Below are 22,712 nucleotides of genomic sequence, written 5' to 3'. Positions count from 1 at the left end.
ATGACAGGGTAAGACACTGTCTTAAAAAGAAAAAAGAAAGAAAGAAAAAAGAAAGATCAGCATGTAAATTTTTGCTCTACCTTTTAGGACCTCTGATAAAATCTTCTCCGTGTCTTAGTGTTCACCTATTAGCTCTGAATGCAGCCAAAATCCTCATAGGTTTGTAAAATAATATTTGGAAAGCATCTAATATAACAACCAACACACTGAAGGATTTAACAAATACTATCCTCCCACTTCTTCCCTTTTATTTAGTTTATTTCATCACCTTCAAGAGAAATTATGTGGTACTCTCTAACAATCCAATCAGTAGTCACTCATCTCTGAAATAAATAAGTAAATGCAAAGTAAAACAAGAGGTCAATTTACTACACATTGCTTTTTCCATGTCTTGATAAATGATCACACTAGCAAAACATTTTTGTGAGATAGTAAATGTATTATAACTTAACAAAACTGTCATAACCATGCCTAAAATCATTTATGAAGTTACTAAGACCACTCTTTCCACAAACATCATAACATTAAGATTTACATAATGAGATCAATTCACATAAAGCGAATTCAAAGACCAAATAATCATAAGTGAATTTTATGATTATGAGCCTTATGAAGTTTATATTTCTTGCAGCACTTTTCCAAGTAGGCACTAAATGACTACCCTCTTGACTAGTGACATGTTGCACCTGGTATTACAATCCATCTCCCATGTCTTCCTACTACATGGTACCCAGGAGAATTCCTCACTTAATTATCTTTAACTGATAATATTTTAAGACCAAAAATGTTAGATCAGCAAGGTAAGCCCAATAAAAGTGTAATACAGATGTCTACTTGTTAATATCACCTAAACAATTAATTGTGAAGGTGTCAAAAAGGGAAAACCACTTTTCCACATCTCTTATTAAAGCTGCAAATGCAGATACAGCAAGCTTTACAAACGAAAAATCTTATATGCAAAACAGCACTCTTCCAGTTTCTCAAAAAAAACACTCTTTACTACATTTAATACATAAATGTGCTCCCCAGAATGACCAACTTACTTTCAAAAACTGTCAAAATTTACTCAAATAACTAAAATGAAAGGAATAACTACAAACACTTTTATATATAAGTTCCAAAATAAAGCTTTGGAGCCTATAAAACATGCCCTAATTTATTTCAACTGCCCTAGCTAACACCTACGGTTTTGACAAAATTATAATATGTGAATATTACCATGCATCAACAGTAAAACCCACTAACTCAGTCAACAACCTCTGCCTACTGTAGCATGTATAACTTTCAATTTACTTTAAATAAAATTCTGTAATTTTGATATCTTTGCCGGCAATAAAATTGCCTCTGTGAATTAACCAACTTTGACTGCCTTTTAAACAAATCCATCACGAAGGTTAAAATAAAATCATATTTATCAAATTAGACAATTCCACTTGAGAATAATTTCTCTTAATCATGTTCTCCAACGGTTCTATTTGACATTCATTAACAATTATCTAAACAGCAAAAAAGGGAGGAGAGGGGAGACAGGAGAGGAGGGGACCTACTTGTATACAGTGATGCCTAAGCTCTGTGCCCTATTTATACATCACCTCAAAAGCCATCATTCCTGCTCTTCCTACTTATGAGCCTCCTGAAAAATTGTGGGCAATATAGCACACGAAAACTAAACTGCCTTTAATATATCAACCAGGGTGGTGAAAAGTTGTATAGTGAATGAACCGAAATTGTTTTTTGTCTAAAGAAAAAAATGACAACAGAGCTCTCTTAAAAGCATTTGTAGCTAGTCTTTATAGATATATACTGAGCATTTTTAATAACAAGAAAACTGTAAGCATTATGATTAACTCTAGCTGGAAGTACAGCCTTCCAGTGCATAAAGATTGTTTCTTTTACTTTTATTGGCATGTATCCTATATAATAACCTTTCATTCTATCTTAAGGTGATAAAACATTAAGGTAATAACTGGATGCTTTCCTTTTGAGAAGCTAGAGACCTCATTGAATGTTCTCTAAAAGAACCCCAAGATAAGAATGTGTAGATGTGCTATCAAGTGTTGCTTGGCAAGCAGTGCACTACATTAGAGTCTGGTGGGTCAGCCAGCAATGTGACCTCTTCTCATTTCTTTTCTGTTTTAATTTGGATGTAGGTTAGACCTACAGGAAGAGAAGTGTAATTTTTAAAAAATCATTTTTTAAGTAGTAAAAAAAAGTGTTCTAAAAAACCAATGAATATGTATACTATCATATTATTACTATATTTAGCATCAGAGGGCAGATCCAGGAATAAGAGTCATTGCAATGAGATAAATTTTAGCTCAATAAAAAACTTGGCTCAGTGTAGTGGCTCACACCTTGTAATCCCTTTGGGAGGCCAAGATGGGAGGATCACTGGAGCCCAGGAATTCAAGACCAGCCTGGGCAACACAAGGAGACCCTGTCTCTACAAATAATAAGTAGACCTAGCTACTTGGGAGGCTGAGGCAGGAGGATAACCTGAGCCCGGAAGGTGGAGGCTGCAGTGAGCAGTGATCGCACCACTGCACCCCAGCCTGGGTGACAAAGTGAGACTCTGTCTCCAAAAAACAAAACAAAACAAAACAAAAACTTTTTTACTATTGGAGCTACCCATGGCACTAGATTTTTAGTGAGGCAACAAATACTTTCATGCAGAGTTTGGATGATGATCTGGCAAGGCTGTGGTATAACTAGAGTGAGCATACACCTGTTTTTCCCAAGATACTTCCACTTTATACTTGTTGTTCCAGGGTCCCACCCAATTCATCATGTTCCAATTTTGTAAAATTAAATAGTCAATCTATATATCATGAACCTCTTGTCCTCAGTGGAATATTAGAGCAGATGACAAAGGCTCCTTCTAACTCTAAGATACTATGACCCCTGCCCCCCACCCAAAAAAAAAAAAAAAAAAACCTTAGAGTATATCATTCTGTGTCACCTTTTTAACACCTGATTTAGGGGGGGAAAAAAAACAGATTAGAATTACAATAAAATCAAATAGCAGAGTCAAGCTACTCATTGAAGTTACCCAAGAAGAAGGTGAGCTACCTCATCTGTGCTCCTAGGAATTAATAGCAGGTGATAAGAGATCTCTGCAGACAGCCTAAGTGTTCTAAACCTACAGCTCAGAAGAAATGTACCCATTAAATAGTGCTGCTCAGCATACTGAGCTAGATTTTCTACCAATAAAACTGACTTATGGCAGTCGTTCTCATATAAACACTCAATTTGGCAAATTAGAATTTTCTTAAATTTAGGGTTATTTTCCAAATGTCTTTTCCACTAAACCTCTGCTGTCTCTAGACACTTTCCTGCTAGTGGGAGCTAGCATATGACAAAGCAAAAATATGAACCATTAGGAAACAAATCTATAAGCTGAAAATAAATATTAATGTAAAAACTGCAAGTTAGCAAATCATGCCTAATTTTCAGCTTCTTGTTTTGAAAACAAAGTGATGTAGTTTTAAACTTTATAATATAACACAGGTATATCTTCTGCTAGTAAAAACATTTCTTGTTAGTATGACAGAACATGTCTGTACAGTTGTATGCCACATAATGACGTTTAGTTCAACAATGGGACACATATAAGATAGTGGTCTCATAAGATTATATCATACTTTTACTGTACTTGTTCTATGTTTATATATACAAATACCATTGTGTTACAACAGTATTCAGTACAGTAACATGCTGTACAAGTTTATAGCCTAGGAGCAGTAGGCTATACCATACAGCCACGGTATGTAGTAGGCTATACCATCTAGGTTTGTGAAATTAGTCTATGATGTTCACCCAATGATGAAATCACCTATTGCATTCTCAGAGCATATCCCCATTGTTCAGCCACACATGACTGTATTTTACGGTCTACACAAAGAGCACCATGAGCTCCAATCCAGATGCTCAACTGCTATTGAAAATGATATAATCTGGAATTGTAACCAAACAACTTTGAAGAATGCAAATCAGAAAGAGTTTCTTTTTAAAAAAATGTAAGGGGGGGATAATTAAGCAGGCAAGAAGTGATGAAAGAATAGAAAACAAAACTTATATTGTCAGACTAGACTGCTTTTCTGAGCTCCAGGACTGTATAACCACTCATTAATCCTTTGCTTTAAATAACACTAAGCACAATCACATACAAAAAAGGAATCTGTATTTATATATGTTCAACTATTTTCCTCCTAACCCTCACTGCTTAGCTAACTCTACATATTGTTCAGATTTCAGTTTAAAATCAAGTTCTGAGGAAAGCCTTTCTTGTCTCCCAAATGTAGATTAGAACTCTTTGATATAATCTTAACTTTAACCCTGTTCTTCAGAGTACTTATCACAATAGCAATTTTATTTATGTAATCACTCATTTACAACCTTTTTCCCAGCTAAAGTAACAGCTCTCCAAAAGTGGAGGCTATGTCTGTCTTGTTGAACACTGTGAAAATATTAAATAAAAGTAAGTCCCTCAAAGTACTCTGCTTCAGCTTCTGTTAAAATTTAAAGAAAATATAATATAGGTCACCAGTCATAATGACATAAGATGGAAAGCCCTGAGAAGAACCTTGCTAACACAAGTATTCTGCCATCTCTAACAGCTAGTACTACTTTTCTTAATATGTTGCCATTACTTTTAATGGCAAAACCACAATTACTTTTGCACCAACCTAATACATTAAAGGAGAGAGGGCTGGAGAACATTAACTTCTCAAAACAAAGAAGCCAAATGGGTGGGATAAAGATCTTATATAAATTTCTATTTAAAAAAGAATCACAACTCTGGTCAAATTCCTTTTCATGTGTTAAAACTGCAACATAAATATACTAAATACCAAGATTCCCTCATGGAATACAACATGCTCTATATGGCACATTCATTAGTTGTGTTTACACTCCTTTAATTAAAAGAGATATGCTTCTTGAAATCTTACAAAATATCAACAAAAACATACTCTCTTCAAAATTCTATTTACCTTACTCAGATCTTAGCCAAGAAAAAAAGTATTTACAAATCTGTCCTACAATTATGACTTTTTATCAATAGGTCAATGTGATCTGAACATATTAATAGCTTGCTGATCTCCTAATCCTTAATGGAAAAAAAAAAAAAAAAGAAGAGAAAAAAACCAACATAAAGGAGAGGAAAACAGGAGTGTGCTGGGTTGACACCTTCTCACACTTTCTTTCCTCAAAGGTTGTCTATCTTCCAGGACGCTGCTCCCTGCTGGGCTCCACTCACCCTCTCAAAGTCTTCTGAAAATCCAACAATCTAGCTCCCATCAATTTATCATGAAAAGCCCACAATGTATGTCATTAATATCTATATGTTTCATCATGGGATGATGTTCAGCTCACTTTTTGTAGTTTTATATCACAATATGTGTTAGATATATTTTAAGTTTACTTTTAAAAGATGACATTTTTTGAAGTCTGGCTACTAACTTGAGTTTGTGTCTCTCCATAGTATAATATCTTGATTTCATTAAGGCATGGAACTTTTTGAATATTTGCTGGTGGCTATGCTGTGTGTTAAACAAAGCAGACATGTGACTGTTTCCCTAAAATCCTTTCCATAACTCTTTCATTGTAAGTCCACAGTAATTTCTGTGGGAATTAGCCCACCCGACTCCAAGGCTAACCCCAACTACATTAATCAGGATACTCCTTTGGCATGGCAACTGGTTCCCAGCCAGCATGGGCAGGATACCTGGGTCAAAGGTAGGTGATAAGGTAACCTAAAATGATCCAATTATAGTAAAGACCATGGCACATTTTAATATTCATGTAAATTAACCAACCTGACTAATTTCCAAGACAAATATGGCTTCCATCAAATTATGTTTTAATAAAATGACAACACAGAGTGATCCTAGTTTTTAAGATTTTCCTAGATGCGCTCTCCCTCTCCCTCTCCCTCTCCCCACGGTCTCCCTCTCCCTCTCTTTCCACGGTCTCCCTCTGATGCCGAGCGGAAGCTGGACTGTACTTGCTGCCATCTCGGCTCACTGCAACCTCCCTGCCTGATTCTCCTGCCTCAGCCTGCCGAGTGCCTGCGATTGCAGGCGCGTGCCGCCACACCTGACTGGTTTTCGTATTTTTTTGGTGGAGACGGGGTTTCGCTGTGTTGGCCAGGCTGGTCTCCAGCTCCTAACCGCGAGTGATCCGCCAGCCTCGGCCTCCGGAGGTGCCGGGATTGCAGACGGTGTCTGGTTCACTCAGTGCTCAATGGTGCCCAGGCTGGAGTGCAGTGGCGTGATCTCGGCTCGCTACAACCTCCACCTCCCAGCCGCCTGCCTTGGCCTCCCAAAGTGCCCAGAGTGCAGCCTCTGCCCGGCCGCCACCCCGTCTAGGAAGTGAGGAGCGTCTCTGCCTGGCCGCCCATCATCTGGGATGTGAGGAGCCCCTCTGCCTGGCTGCCCAGTCTGGAAAGTGAGGAGCGTCTCTGCCCGGCCGCCATCCCATCTAGGAAGTGAGGAGCACCTCTTCCCGGCCGCCATCCCATCTAGGAAGTGAGGAGCGTCTCTGCCCTGCCGCCCATCGTCTGAGATGTGGGGAGCGCCTTTGCCCCGCCGCCCCGTCTGGGATGTGAGGAGCGCCTCTGCCCGGCCGCGACCCCGTCTGGGAGATGAGGAGCGTCTCTGCCCAGCTGCCCTGTCTGAGAAGGGAGGAGACCCTCTGCCTGGCAACCGCCCCATCTGAGAAGTGAGGAGCCCCTCCGCCCGGCAGCCGCCCCATCTGAGAAGTGAGGAGCCCCTCCGCCCGGCAGCCACCTCATCTGGGAAGTGAGGAATGTCTCCGCCCGGCAGCCGCCCTGTCCGGGAGGGAGGTGGGGGTCAGCCCCCGCCAAGCCAGCCGCCCCGTCCGGGAGGGAGGTGGGGGGATCAGCCCCCCGCCCGGCCAGCCACCCCGTCCGGGAGGGAGGTGGGGGGGTCAGCCCCCTGCCCAGCCGCCCCGTCCGGGAGGGAGGTGGGGGGGTCAGCCCCCCGCCCGGCCAGCCACCTCGTCTGGGAGGTGAGGGGCGCCTCTGCCCGGCCGCCCCTACTGGGAAGTGAGGAGCCCCTCTGCCCGGCCAGCCGCCCCGTCCGGGAGGGAGGTGGGGGGGTCAGCCCCCCGCCCGGCCAGCCGCCCCGTCCGGGAGGTGAAGGGCGCCTCTGCCCGGCCACCCCTACTGGGAAGTGAGGAGCCCCTCTGCCCGGCCAGCCATCCCGTCCGGGAGGGAGGTGGGGGGGTCAGCCCCCCGCCCGGCCAGCCGCCCCGTCCAGGAGGGAGGTGGGGGGGGGTCAGCCCCCCACCCGGCCAGCCGCCCCGTCCGGGAGGTGAGGGGCGCCTCTGCCCGGCCGCCCCTACTGGGAAGTGAGGAGCCCCTCTGCCCGGCCACCACCCCGTCTGGGAGGTGTGCCCAACAGCTCATTGAGAACGGGCCATGATGACAGTGGTGGTTTTGTGGAATAGAAAGCGGGGAAAGGTGGGGAAAAGATTGAGAAATCGGATGGTTGCCGTGTCTGTGTGGAAAGGAGTAGACATGGGAGACTTTTCATTTTGTTCTGTACTAAGAAAAATTCTTCTGCCTTGGGATCCTGTTGATCTGTGACCTTACCCCCAACCCTGTGCTCTCTGAAACACGTGCTGTGTCCACTCAGGGTTAAATGGATTAAGGGCAGTGCAAGATGTGCTTTGTTAAACAGATGCTTGAAGGCAGCATGCTTGTTAAGAGTCATCACCACTCCCTAATCTCAAGTACCCAGGGACACAAACACTGCGGAAGGCCTCAGGGTCCTCTGCCTAGGAAAACCAGAGACCTTTGTTCACTTGTTTATCTGCTGACCTTCCCTCCACTATTGTCCTATGACCCTGCCAAATCCCCTTCTGTGAGAAACACCCAAGAATGATCAATTAAAAAAAAAAAAAAAAAAAAAAGATTTTCCTCCTTAAGTGGCTTGGAGACCATAATTTAGAAACCCAAATAGAGAAGCTACAACCACAGGACCAGCCCAAACTGGGCCTACTCTGTCAATAACAAAATGTCAAGTACCTTTTAGGTGTAACAGATTCAGGGACTGCAAGACATGTAGCCTGGTCATGTGCAATAGAAAAAGCTTGATTTCTAACAATCCCCACAACCAAAGAATCCTCCCCTCAGAACCAAGAAGACTGGGATGTGACCAAAAAAAGGGGTTCATTGGCCCAGAAGATCTGAGGCTACAATCCGCATCAATATATCTTTCCACAAATGGTCAAATGTGCAGCTCTCCAATCAGACCCTGCCAAGCCAACATTCCTAAATCCTTTTCCTGGCCCTCTGATCCCTTAAGAGTTGCCTTAGAACCTAAACTGGGGAGACAGATTTGAATCTGTTCCTATTTTCTACTTACCAGTTTTGCAATAAAGCCTTTTTTTTTTTTTCTCAAAAGCCAGTGCCACATACTATTGGTCTCTGTGCATCCATAGGTAGCAATGGCAAGCCCATGTGCTTGATAACAAAGCTGCTTCGATGCATTTTTTAAAAGCAGAAGACATTTTAAATGATGGTGTTTGAATTTATAAAACTATTTAAATTTTTAAGTCTTCAAAATATTCCAATGCTTTGGTTTTCACAAGCTAATGTAGTACTATTCTATCCAACAAAGGCATTGACAATATAATGATAATGGTAACTGGTAATCAAAGGTTTTGTTTCCTTAATCAAATTAAGTAAGGACATTTTGACAGATTCTCCAGAAAGTTTCTGATTTGCATGTAACAAAAATTAGTCAAAAATGGGGTGGCTGGTAAAGTTTTAAAAGTAAAATTGTGCAAAGAATATATGCATAATACTAAAAGACTGAAGTCTCACACATTAAAGCATAGAAAAATATCAAAATATTCAGCAATCAGAATCTGAACATTAAGAGGTTTTAAAAGCAAAACTATTTAGGGAGAACAGAAAACAAGAACTAGTAAATTCTAACTGCAACCATTTCCTTCCAGGAAACATTCACTTGCAAGTCTGTGCTGCTTTCTGAGCCCCTGGGGTCTTAGGGACACCTGGCAATCTCTAATTAGATTTGGGAATACGTCTGCCTTCCCAATCAGATCATAAGCTTTTGATATTTAGGAAATATGCTTTGTTCATCTTGGTATCTCCTAAATCAGCTAGCAGAGTTTAGGGCATAGAATTGGCTTCATATTAAATATACTGTCCTCTAGGCCTCCTAGAGTTTTTCCCTCATGGAAATGGGAGCTTGTCAAATAATGGATGCAATATGCACTGAACACCTCAAGATTCAGTATCACACACCTCACAGATTTCTATGATTCCCACAGTGCTTTACATATATAAACCTGAAATATTTCATCATTCAACTGTTACGAGGCAGTCACCATAATTTAGTAAGTAAATATCTGACCCTAAAAGTTTACTAAATTAAACAATGGTTTCTGAAAACTACCGGTCACTGAATATATATCCCAAAGAAGAATGTAAATTCCCAACCCCACAACACCCAAGTCTTTATAATAACTACTACTTTCGTGATGGCCATGCTTACCATAGCTAGACGAGAAAGCTAAGGAAATCAAAATATTGTACCCCAAATTATACGTCTTTGACATAATTTGAGATTGCTATTCAGAGGGCCTGCAAACAGAAGTAGCCCTGAAAAGCTATCTTTTGTGGGAGATTTCCATTTATAGAGAAAATCTACATTGATGCAGCCAGGCTTTCTCTGAGGGCCTTCCGTTGTCCAATCCAGGAAAGTTTAACTGAGAGTCTGACACCTTTAAAGTCTAAAACAAACATTCACCATCTGTTGTCTGAGGGCTGCAACCCATGAGGTTTCATCTATATAACAAGGCCACCTTTTTTTTTTTTTTTTTTTTTTTTTGAGACAGAGTCTCGCTCTGTCACCCAGGCTTGAGTGAAGTGGCAAGATCTCAGCTCACTGCAACCTCTGCCTCCCAGGTTAAAGCTATTATCCTGCCTCAGCCTCCCAAGTAGCTGAGATTACAGGTGTGTGCCACCAGACCTGGGTAATTTTTGTATTTTTAGTAGAGACAGGGTTTCACTATGTTGGCCTGGCTGGTCTCGAACTCCTGACTTCAGGTGATCCGCCTGCCTCAGACTCCGAAAGTGCTGGGATTGCAAGCTTACAAGCATGAGCCACCGCACCCAGCCAATAAGACCATCTTTGATAGCCAAGTCCTCCTCTTCTCTCTATCCCATTACCTGTTTTGCCACTATAACCTATTTTGCCACAATCCAAGACCCATTCTTTCTATAACCTCAAGATGGTATATAAGCTTCTGAATCCATTGTGGGGTTGGCAGTAATCACTCTGTGGTTCTTCCCTGTGTGCATCTTCATAAACTTTTACTCCATTTTTCCTATTAAGCTACCTTTAGTCAGCTGATTTTTCAGAGAACTTTCGGAAGGCAATGGGGAAGTAGTTTTCCCTTGGCTCCTACACAGCCAATAGTAAAAAGGGTCAAAAAAAAAAAAAAACCAAAAAAAATCTCCATGGGCTCACCTTCTCCCATCACAGAATCAAAGAGTAGGCTACGGTCAGTGGATTAGGGATTAACTGCCTAATACTTTTAATACACTGATGGAAAAGGCATCAGTGACTTACAACACAGCAATAATAGCAAATGTTCATATACAGGACTTCTGCCTGTCAAAAAAAAAGTACACTCTTAAAAAACATACAAAAAAGAACAAAAATAGGTCACAAAAGGGACAACTTTTTATGCAGGTTAGTATAAACCAAAAATAAAATTCTAAGCCCCCCAACCATCTGAATGGACTCCTGTGATAGTTAATACTGAGTGTCAACTTGGTTGAAGGATGCAAAGTATTGATTCTGGGTGTGATGGTGTTGCCAAAGGAGATTAACATTTGAGTCAGTGGGCTGGGAGAGGCAGACCCACCCTTAATCTGAGTGGGCACCATCTAATCCACTGCCAGCGCAGCTAGAATATAAAGCAGGCAGAAAAATGTGAAAAGATGAGACTGGCCTAGCCGCCCTGCTTACAACTTTTTCCTGTGTTGGATGCTTCCTACCCTCAAACATCAGACTCCAACTTCTTCAGTTTTGGGACTCAGAACAGCTCTCCTTGCTACTCAGCTTGCAGATGCAAGGCCTACTGTGGGACCTTGTGATCGTGAGTTAATAAACTTCTCTCTCTCTCTCTCTCTCTCTCTCTATATATATATATATATCGATAATATACATCCTATTAGTTCTGTTCCTCTAGAGAACGCCAATACAACTCCTCCCCTTGGCCAAGGGCCTTCCAAAGTTAACCTGTAAAACTAATTCAGGCCATGATGAGAAGAGGGAGCGGACATGCCTCTTTACCATTAAAATCAAAACAGACCTTAAGGCTGACAGAACAGACTCTGTAGGTCTGATAAGAAGCATTTATAATCTATTCTCTCTGAAGCCTGTTACTTGGTGGCTTCATCTGAATGATCAAACCTTGGTCTCCACAACCTCTTATCATAACTTCTTTCTACTGATTCCAAGTCTTTAGATAATAACTCAACCAATTGCCAATCAGAAAATCTATTAATCCACCTATGACCTGAAGTCCCCACTCTCCACTGCCCCCCTACCCATTGTCCCGCCTTTCCAGACCAAATAAATGTACATCTTACACATACTGATTGATATCTTATGTCTCTCTAAAATGTATACAAGCAAGTTGTAGGCCAACCACCCTGAGCACATGTTGTCAGGACCTCCTGAGGCTGTGTCACCGGCATGTCTTTAAGCTTGACAAAATAAATTCCTAAATTAATTGAGACCTGTTTCAGATACTTTCTGGGTTACTTTTGGGTTACATAGTTTTAATGTTTAAATTTAAAAAAATGCTAACTCTAGAATAATTTTATTACACAAAACACATAAAACAACAGCACACAGAAGATATGTAAATCAATACAAATAAAATATTTCTAGTAATGAAGGAAGTAAAACTGCATGTTGGAAAAGAAGAGAGTTGGAGTTGAATTATTGCTAGTAAGAGTATAAGTTAATTCAATCACCTTGAAGAACAATCTGGTAATTCCTACTGTCAGAGATGTTTGAACCAGAGCAACTCCACCTTGAATAGGAACTGGGTAAAATGAGACTGAGACCTACTAGGCTGCATTCCCAGAAGGTTAAGGCATTCTTAGTCACAGGATAAGATAAAAGGTTGGCACAAGTTACAGGTCATAAAGACCTTGTTAATAAAACAGTCTGCAGTAAAGAAGCCGGCTAAACCCCACCAAAACCAAGATGGCGAAGAGAGTGACCTCTGGTCGTCCTCACTACTACACTCCCACCAGCAAGCATCGTGACAGTTTACAAATGCCATGGCAACATCAGGAAGTTACCCTATGTGGTCTAAAAAGGCGAGGCATGAATGTTCCACCCATTGTTTAGCATATAATCAAGAAATAACAATAAATATGAGCAACCAGCAGCCCTGAGGGCTATGGAGTAGTCATTCTTTTGTTTCTTTACTTCTCTAATAAACTTGCTTTCACTTTACTCTATGGACTCACCCTGATTTCTTTCTTGCACAAGATCTAAGAACGCTCTCTGATCCAGACCCCTTTCCAGTAACACTAGTAAAGGTAAAAGTGTGCAGGACCCAACAGTTCTACTTCTAAATGTTAATACTAGGAAATCCTCACATGGAAATAAAGAGGCATGTACAAGAATGTTCAAGGCAGCAATATTTGTAATAGTAAGAAACTTAAAACAACTTTCTAGCCAGTAGGCAATAAATATTATCCCATGATTTATAAGACTAATTAGATCTGTATTAACCATCACAGATAAATCTTCAAAACATACTAAATGAATAAAGCAAGCTCAAAAAGTATAAAACAGAATACTAAAACAAGTATATTTTCACATAATCTAAAACTAAAATATACATTATAAGGCATACATGTAAGTATTCAAAGCAGAAAAACATTCACAAATATGATAAATATCAACTTCAGGATAATGTTAAAGGGATTAAGAGATGAGGAAAAGCATAGAATGTAAAACTTTATTTCATTTCTTTTAAAAAAAAAAAGTTCAAGATCTCAAACAAATACAGCAAGATGTTAACATCTATTATGTCCATGGTGGATATAGAACTATCTTTTACTTTATGTTTGAAACGTTTCATAGTTTTAATATTTAAATTTTAAAAAAAGTTGATCCTGACAAGTTGTATTCCACGAATAGACATTTTTAAACATGAAAGAAGACAGAATACACAGCACCCATGTGTCCTTGAAAAAGCAACTACCCCATGATGAAAACAAGACAACTAAAAACTCAATCAGAACAAAAAACACAGAAACAGAAAATCCATGGAAAAGATATAATGGTAAGCACTGAATCCATTTAAATATAGAACTAAGGCTAAACATAGAGCTAAAGACTAACTTCTGGTAAACAGAAAGCAAATATTATATGCCCTAAAAAAGCAAAAATACAACATAAAATTCAGAACTGAAGAAAGAGATGACAAAACGTATGAACAGCACTCAAATTCATCTTTCACAGCAGGGATTTCATATCTCATATCTAAATTTTAAACATGCAGTTTTAAAAAATACTCCGATTTCTTACTGTTTTTTATAAACTATTTTCCTAATTTTAGTGAACTCTTACAGAACCTAAGATTTTTGTGGCAAAGAAACCTTTACCTAGAGTTCAGCATTTACCTAGAGCTTAAGGTATTTTTCCCTTGTTATTAAATTCAAACAAAATCATAATTTAAATTTTTGTTTTTTAAAATAGCACAATCCCATAATTATGAAATTATGCCTGTCTGTCTATATGTAAGCATGAATAAGATGATGTTCACCAAATGTTAACATAGGTTATTACTGGTTGGTAAGATCTGGGTGCCTAGACTGCTTGTCTCTTTATACTTATATGTACTGCCTATATTTTTTTTAAGATAAAGTATATATCGCTTATTTTTCAAACACAAAACACTCACACATGTCAGCCTAACACTTCCCATTTTAAAACTATACCCTAGGGAACTAACGAGAAACTTAAACAAGATTTCTTTCTAATGTTGTTCATCATGATGTTACAATAATAGGAAACTGGAAAAAACAAATACTTGTCCAAAATAGAAGAGTTAAACAAACACACCGTATCAAGACAATAAAACATTATATAGCCATTTAAAACGCTCTTTTGAAAGAATATTTAATAGTATAACGAAATGTTCATGAAAAGATGTTAAAGAAGTAACAGAGTTGTGTCTGTGTGTGTCGGTGAGAATCATATATTATTCCAATTTTAAATAAGACAAACATGTTAAGTTTTTAAATGACTGTTAATAGACAAAATAGGTAACATGGTTGCTTACAAGTTGTATTTTCTTTTTTCTTTTTCACTTTTCTGTATTTTTTCCAAGTTCCCTAGAATAGGGATAAAGAAAGGAACGTATCTTTCTGTTTTTAATGTAGGACAGAAGGTAACATGTTAAAGAGATTTCCATCTGTGCTTAAAGGAATAAGTTTCTACAAGTTAGAAAACTCATATTTGTTAGATTTCTCCATGATGATAAACAAGACCATCACAGATTCTACAACCATTCAAAAACCTCTGATAATTATTTTCGTCTTCACAAGAAAGTCAAGTACATAAACACAGATATGATGTTGGTTGCCATCAATAATTTAACACTAATAATACATAGAGTAAATACCAGCATGTATCCACTTTAAGGTGATGATTTTCTAATGAAATCCAGTTTAGAGGTTACAATGATTCATAAGGGCTTTTTTTTTTCTCTTTCCCACTTGTTACAAGATTTTTCCTCATAGTGCCCTTTTGCTGTAACTAGTTATTAGCCACACTGTATATTCATTTATATAATCTAAAATGGTATTCTATTTTCACAGCAATACTACCTATTCTTTGGGAGCTTTTTGGTTTTTTGGGTTTTTTTTTTTTTTTTTAAGGCAAGGTCTTTCTCTGTTGCCCAGGCTGGAGTGCAGTTGCAGAATCATAGCTCACTGCAGCCTCTAACTTCTGGGCTCAAGCAATCCTCCCGCCTCAGCCTCCCAAGTATCTGGGACAAGCAGGCATCATCATATCTGGTCAATTTATTACATTTTTTTTTGTAGAGCTGAAGTCTTGCTATGTTACCCAGGCTGGCCTTGAACTCCTGGGCTCAAGCAATACCCCTGTGTTGGCCTCCCAAGGCGCTGGGATTACAGCCATGAGCTGCTGCACCGGCAACTACTTATTCTTTAGAACTCCCACAGTAAGGATAACACACCCACATTGTGAGCAACATGCCACCAAAGTTCCAACTGCTTTATTCAACAATCCGGCTAATAAAGGACTCTAGCAACCTTTCCACAAGCAATTCTGTGAGAAAATGTTCATTAGGCACCCAGCACAGTAGCAGTAAGCTATTATGGCAGTAACTGTTGTGTTGGTCAGTTTTCTCCCACTGATGCCCCATGTGTAAGTGTAAAGAGTGCTTCTTCAACCCAAATTAAACTCTAGAAGTCAGACATATTCACATTATCTGAATGCTCTCTGGCAAGAAAGTACAAAAATGCCAAGAACATGTTACAAGGATGCAAGAGCAGATGGAACAGGCTCCTGCTGGCCAAATCTGGGATAATCTGAGCCTCAAAATAAATGATGACAGTATCAGATTATAACTCATAGAATAAAACATGAATCCATGAATTCATACTGATATAAATGAATAGATGGGGAGCAAGAGAAAACTCTTCCTTACAGAATTCTAATTAATAAACATAGAAAAAAATGGAATTAGGAAATCACCATTTGACAACCACTAAAGTTATAACTATTTAAGGCAAGAACCACCAATGAATTTTAAAACCAGTGAGTGAAAGTATAATAAAACAGAGCTACAAAATAACTGACCTGAACCTTTCTAAAACATTAATGTAATGAAAGACAAAAAAAAAAAAAAAATTAGAGAACTGTTCCAGGTAAAGAGACTTGATAACTGAGTGTAATGTTTAATCACAGATCAGATCCCAATTTTTTATAAAAATGTTTTTTCTTTTGCTATGTGACATTAGTAGGAAAACTGGTGAAATATGTTTAATATTGCACCAATGCTACAGATTTTGATAACTGCACTCTATATAAGACAACATCTTTGTTTTTGGGAAATACACACTGAAACATTTAGATATAAAGAAACATCATTTCTGTCATTTACTTTAAAATGTTTCAAGAAAAAAATGTACTTATATACAAATACAGGTAAAGAACTCATCAGAAAACAAATGTGGTAAAATATTATTTGGGGAAACTGGGTAAAATATACACAGGAATTCTTTGTATTATTTTTGCCATTTTTCTGTGTCTAAAATTATTTTTAAATAAAGTTTAAAAAGCAAAATGCTATATAGTAAGAAAGTAGAATATATTGTATAAAAACAAATACATTAATTTAAAACTTTACAATTCAGTATCTAAAAATTTTCCCTCTATCTCTAGAACCCCTATATGATGACTAACTCCTCTATACCTTCAGCCATTTTATAAAATGATCTCTCCACATTTAACTGAACTCCAACTTTCCATGAATGGCACTACATCCCTCAAAGCCCTCTCAAATAAGGGTGCTAATCCTCACATCTCTCCCTCTTATTTGGGAACAAGAAGACAAGGAAAATTTTCTTGGATATTTTCAATTCCAAATCAAGAGGCTCTTTTGAAATTCACACTGTCCATACAGCCTGCCAGACTCTCTATCACCCTATTCTTATCAGTGGCATTGACAGGAGTCCAAATTATTCCCAGTGAGTAAGATTTATAAGCCAGCTCTCCACCCACAATATCATCCCCTCAACCTTAAATCCTACTGTAATACAAGACAACTAAACCATCCTAACACCTCAGCCACAAAACAAGAAGTAATGATGGATATCTAGAGTTGAGTGGTCCAGTAAACCTCAGTTCTCTACCCTCTGACAGAATCCCTGATCTGGTCATCATCTAGAACTGCTTCTTCCCAAAAACATTACATTCATACAACTTGGTTCCTTATCCCAACCTTCTGGCCTCAACATTTTTCATTCCTTACTTCCACTGAGCCTATTCTCTGGGCCCTCTATTCCCTGCTACCTGATTTTACCTTCTATCCTATGTAGTCTGGACTATAAAATGCAAAACTTGTATGACCTTCAACTGCACCCTCAATTCTCTAGTCCGCTTATCCTTGGCCACATCTATCCCATTAAGACTCAATTTGGGATAAGTCTGTCTACTGCCTTCTGGTGGAGGGAAGAAAACAAATCACGTGACTATGTAGGTGGCTGCCACAGCAAATTTAGTTTCCAATTCCAACAAGGCCATCAGAGTTCACTGACACCATGGCAGGTGTTCCAATTCCACCATTCTCCACTTCTAACCATGAGACTCTCAGTCAAAAATCTTTGCTTCCTACTTCATGGAGGAAAATAAGCTTTCAAGCAAAAATTCCTTCAACTTCTCTCCTCTGCAGCTCTAAACTTAGCATTATGGCATCCATCCTAACTTATGTTCTTCACTCCCAAATGCCAGACAACTGTACAGAGAAGATCTTGCCTCCCAAAGGATTGTTTTTTCTTTAAATTCTCTCTCCTTCCTTTTCAACACTGACTTCTTTCTCCCTACCCACGTGTATATTCTATTCACACCATACTTCAAAGAGAAAAAAAAAAACCTCCCCCCAGCTAAAAATAAATACTTTTTCTTCTGCTTTTTGAACTATTTCCATAGCTCCCTTCTTTCCTTTAGTGATAAACATCCTGAAAAGAAATATATATGTATGTATATACTCCCATTTTCTGTACTTTTATTTCCTCACCAATTCATTACCATGTGGCTTTCACCCAAACGTCTCCCTGAAAACAATGACCTTCTAATTATTAAATCCAAAAGCCTATTTTCAGTCCTCATACTATTTAAATATTTAATATATCCAACACACTTAACAGTACTTCTAATTAGTTTTTCTTTAGCTTCCTGATAACTATTCCCTCCTCATTTTCCCTCTATCTTCAACCATTCATTCTGTTTCTTTTGTAAGGGGCTTTATTCTCCTCAGCCAACTTTAAAGAGTCTTATCTAAAACTAAATCCAGAGCTACAGATACTGTCTCTGACCCAGGGACTGGACTGAAGCTGGATGGTGTGTAACTGATTTGGTTTAAGTTTCATTTGCAAGGGCATTAAAGCAATTAACCCCATGTAATATTGTTAGAGTTACTGTTAGAAGAATTCTTTTGTCCTTTTTAAAAATTAGCATGATGTACTGTCTTATTTAATTTCACATATTTTTAGAAGAAAAGCTAGATGCTAAATGAATAAACTAAAAAAAGAACATGATTTGATGTCAGGAAATCTAAATTTAAGATATAGATCCACCACCTACCAGCTGGATAACCTTGGTGTTATTAATCTCTTTACGCCTCTTTTTCTTTTTGCGATTCATGCATTTTCATTCAGTCAATTAGTCATCCATCATTCAGCTAACATTTACTAAAAGCCTAATATGTTCCAGGTACAATACTGGGTGCGGGAAATAGGTGCAAATCCCATCTCATTAATCACTAAAACTTCTAGCTTCTAACAACTAGAAGCTCTGAGGCAAGGCCATAGTAAGTACGACTTCAGCAAGAGGAATAAAGGAAAAGTCAACATAGTCTATCATAGGCAAACCAAGGAGCTGAAACCAGTAACAACCAGGCCTGAAACACCAACTTCCTTCACAGAAAGTTTCATTCTTCCCTCAACAAACTCAGAGAAGCTAACAACAGAATACTCAAGCAAAACTAAATACAGTAACATCAATTACTTAGACATACTGTTGTTAGTGATTCATCCAGGAAGCATAGCAAATGCCAAGACACCACTACAGATGATAGTCAAGGGGTTGATCCATCAAAGTGTTATATGCCAAAGCAAAAACTCTGAAGTTGGCCGCTAAATCTCAACACATAATTTGAATAACTTCAGAATATCGAAGACGAACACATATATACACACTATCACTCACTCTTTCTGTTTCCCTCTCTCAAAGTTAGCAATCATGTATCCCCCTATACTGATTCACCAAATCACGTTTTTAACAGACTTCACTTCTTAGAGATTTAGATCCACAGGAAAAGTCCGCATAAGGTACAGAGCTTTCCCATATACCCGCTTCCCCAACACAGGCAAAGCCTCCCCCATTAACAACATCCCCCATCGGTGATACATTTATTATAACTGATGAACCTACAATAACACATCCTTGTTACCCAAAGTCTATAGTTTACATTAGAGTCACTCTTGGCGCTGTTTCCATGGGTTTTGACAAAAGTATAAGGAATCCACCATTACAGTATCATACAGAGTACTTTCACTGTCCTAAAAATCCTCTGTGCTCCATCTATTCATCCCTCCCTCCACACTAACACCTGGCAACCACTGATCGTTTTACTGTCTCCTTAGTTTTGTTTTTCCAGAATGTCATACAGTTTAAATCACATAGTATACAGCCTTTTCAGACTGGCTTCTTTCACTTAGTAATATGCATTTACATTTCCTCCCTGTCTTTTTGTAGTTGGATAGCTCATTTCATTCTGGTTCTGAATAATAATCTGTTCTCTGTATGTCTCACAGTTTATCCATTCACCTATTGACGGCCATCTTAGTTGCTTCAAAGTTTTGGCAAATACGAATAAAGCTACTATAAACATACATGTGCATGTTTTTGAATGGACCGTAAGCTTGCAACTCCTTCGGGTAAATATCAAGAAGCATGACTACTGGATAGCATGGTAAGAGTATGTTTAGCTTTATAAGAAACTGTCAAACTATCTTCCCATGTGGCTATATCAGTCTGACTCCCACCAACAATGAATGAGAGTTCTTGTTCCACATCCTCAGAAGAATCTGTTGTTGTCAGCGTTCTGGATTTGGGCCATCGTAACAGGTATGTAGTGGTAACTAGTTGTTTTAACCATCATTTCAAAATGATGCAGAGTATCTTTTCATTTGCTTACTTGCCATCTGTATATCTTCGGTGGTGAGGTGTCTCTTAAGGTTTTTGTCCTGTTTAATAGGGTTGTAGTTTGAGAATTCTTTGTATATTTTGGATAGCAGTCCCTTATCAGACGTCTTTTGCAAAGATTTTCTCCCAGGCTGTGACTTTTTATTTTCTTGGCAGTATCTTTCACAGAGCAGAAATTTTTAATTGTAATGAAATCTAGCTTATCACCTCTTTTTTTCTAAAAAGTCATCACCACATCCAAGGTCATCTAGCTTTTCTCTTATGTTATCTTTTAGGAGTTTTATAGTTTTGCCTTTTACATTTAGATCTGTAATCCATTTTGAGTTAATTTGTGTAGAGGGTGTACAAGTCTGTGCTTAAGTTCATTTTTTTTTTTTTTTTTGCATGGGGATCTAGCTGTTCCAGCACCATTTGTTGAAAAGACTATCTTTGCTTTACTGTGCTGCCTTTACTCCTTTGTTAAAACCAGTTTACTTTAATTTTGTGGGCCTATTTCTGAGTTCTCTATTCTCTTCCACTAATCTATTTGTCTGTTTTTTCACAAACACCACATTGTCTTGATTACCATATATCTATAGTTAACTCTTGAAGTTGGGTAGTGTCAGCCCTCCAACTCTGTTCTTCTCCTTTAATATTGAGTTGGCTACACTGAATCTGTTGCCTTTGCATGTAAATTATAGAATTTGTGTGTCAATATTCAAAAATAGCTTGCTTGGATTTTAATTTGGATTTCACTGAATCTCCAAGTCAGGTTGTGAAGAACTGGCATCTTGACAATATTGAGTCTATCTATCCATGAACATGGAATATCTTTCCATTTATTTAGTTGATTTTTTTTCAAAGTTTTGTAGTTTTCCTCATATAGATCTTGTCCACAGTTTGTTAGATTTATACTTAAGTATTTCTTTTGGGGGGATGCTAACAGTATTATGTTTTTAATTTCACATGCCACTTGTTCATTGCTAGCATTTAGGAAAACAGTCTTTTGTATATTAACCATTTATCCTGCAATCTTGCTATAATCACTTATTAGTTCCAGGAGGGTTCTGTTTTATTTTGGTTTGTCAATTCTTACAGATTTTCTACATAATCAACTCCTGTGTAAACAAAGATAATTCTATTTCTTCCTTCCCAATCTATAATTTTATTTCCTTCCTTGTCATATTGCATGAGCTAGAACTTCTAGTATGATGTTGAAAAGCAGTCAAGAGGACATCCTTGCCTGGTTCTTGTTCTAATCAGGAAAACTTTCAGTTTCTCATTACTAAGTACAAAGTATGACGTTTGATATAGGCTTTTAGTAGATGTTCCTCTCTATCACTAGATTGCTCAGCATTTTATCATGAATGGGTGTTGGACTTTAATGCTTTTTCTGAACCTGTTATACATCATGTGATTTTTCTTCTTTAGCCACTGATGTAATGGATTACATTAATTAATTTTTGAATCTTGAACCAGCCTTGCATACTTGGAATAAATCCCATTTGGTCATGGCATAGAATTAATTTTACACATTGTTGGATTTTACTTGTTATTTTGTTGAGGACTTTTACATCTGTATTTATGAGAACTATTGGTCTGTAGATTTCTTACAATGTCTTGTCTGGCTTTGATATTAGGGTAATGCTGGCCTCAGAGAATGAGTTAGCCTTCAATTTTCTGGAAAAGACTGTAGCGAATTGAAATAATTTTTTCCTTAAATTATTGTTAGATGCTATGGTTTGAGAATGTCCTCCAAAACTCCCGTGATGGAAACTTAATCTCCAGTGCAACAATGTTGAGAGGTGTAATCTCCAAGAGCTGATTTGGTCATGATGGCTCTGTCCTCATAAATGGATTAATGTAATCAGGGCAGGAGTAGGTTCTTGATAAAAGGTGATTTCAGATCCCTTCTTCTTTCTCTCTCATAATCTCTTCCCTTTCTACTTTTTGACGTAGGATGACATGGCATGAAGGCCCTCAACAGATGGCAGCACCTTTAATAATGAACTTCCCAGCATCCAGAACTATGAGAAATCAATTTATTTTCTTATAAACTACACAATCTGTGGTATTGTTATGGCAGCACAAAATCAGACTAGGACAGAAGAATTCTCCAATGAACCCATTCAGGACTGGTGCTTTCTGTTTTGAAAAGTTCGTATTTCTTTATTTTTGTATAAATAATACCATTTTCAAGTTACAATGATCATTATAATGCCATATCCACTAGAAAATTTAAAAACACTGCCATACTGAGGTTTTTAAAGAAAACAACATGACTAGCATTTTCTAGTAAAAATGTAAAAACTTGAATTTCATTACTTCATTTGTCTGCAATAGGAACTAAAATGAACAAGACAAAAAGATTCACACCTAGGTTTTACTGTCTCTAAATTCAAGCTCTTTCTATTTTAAGATGCCTCCAATAAAAATTCACAGGTAGTAATCTACCCTGCCCCTCCCTCTCAGCACAAATTCACCTTTATGAGTATTTGTAATGCTGATTTGAATGCACACACTCAAACACACGCATACACACACATCTTTGAATCCATCCACCCACTTCTCTTCAGTGCCACTACCCTAATCCAAGCCACTATTATCCTTTACCTAAACTACTGCCATAGCTTCCTAACTAAATTGCAGACACTGACATTTGGAAGGCCCCCACAGAAAAGGCTGGTT

The 22,712-nt window shown here is 38.4% G+C and overlaps 1 protein-coding gene across 1 annotated transcript in view; it reads right to left on the bottom strand.

Moving 5' to 3' along the window:
* Nucleotides 1-22,712, bottom strand: part of NDFIP2 (Nedd4 family interacting protein 2) — a 77,148-nt gene that overhangs the window by 37,204 nt on the left and 17,232 nt on the right. The gene's annotated exons all lie outside the window — the stretch shown is intronic.

This window comes from Pan troglodytes, chromosome 14, assembly GCF_028858775.2.
Source record: "Pan troglodytes isolate AG18354 chromosome 14, NHGRI_mPanTro3-v2.0_pri, whole genome shotgun sequence".
Classification (NCBI taxonomy): domain Eukaryota; kingdom Metazoa; phylum Chordata; class Mammalia; order Primates; family Hominidae; genus Pan; species Pan troglodytes.
Note: the sequence above shows the minus strand (reverse complement) of the source record. Positions and strands in the feature narration are given on the sequence as shown.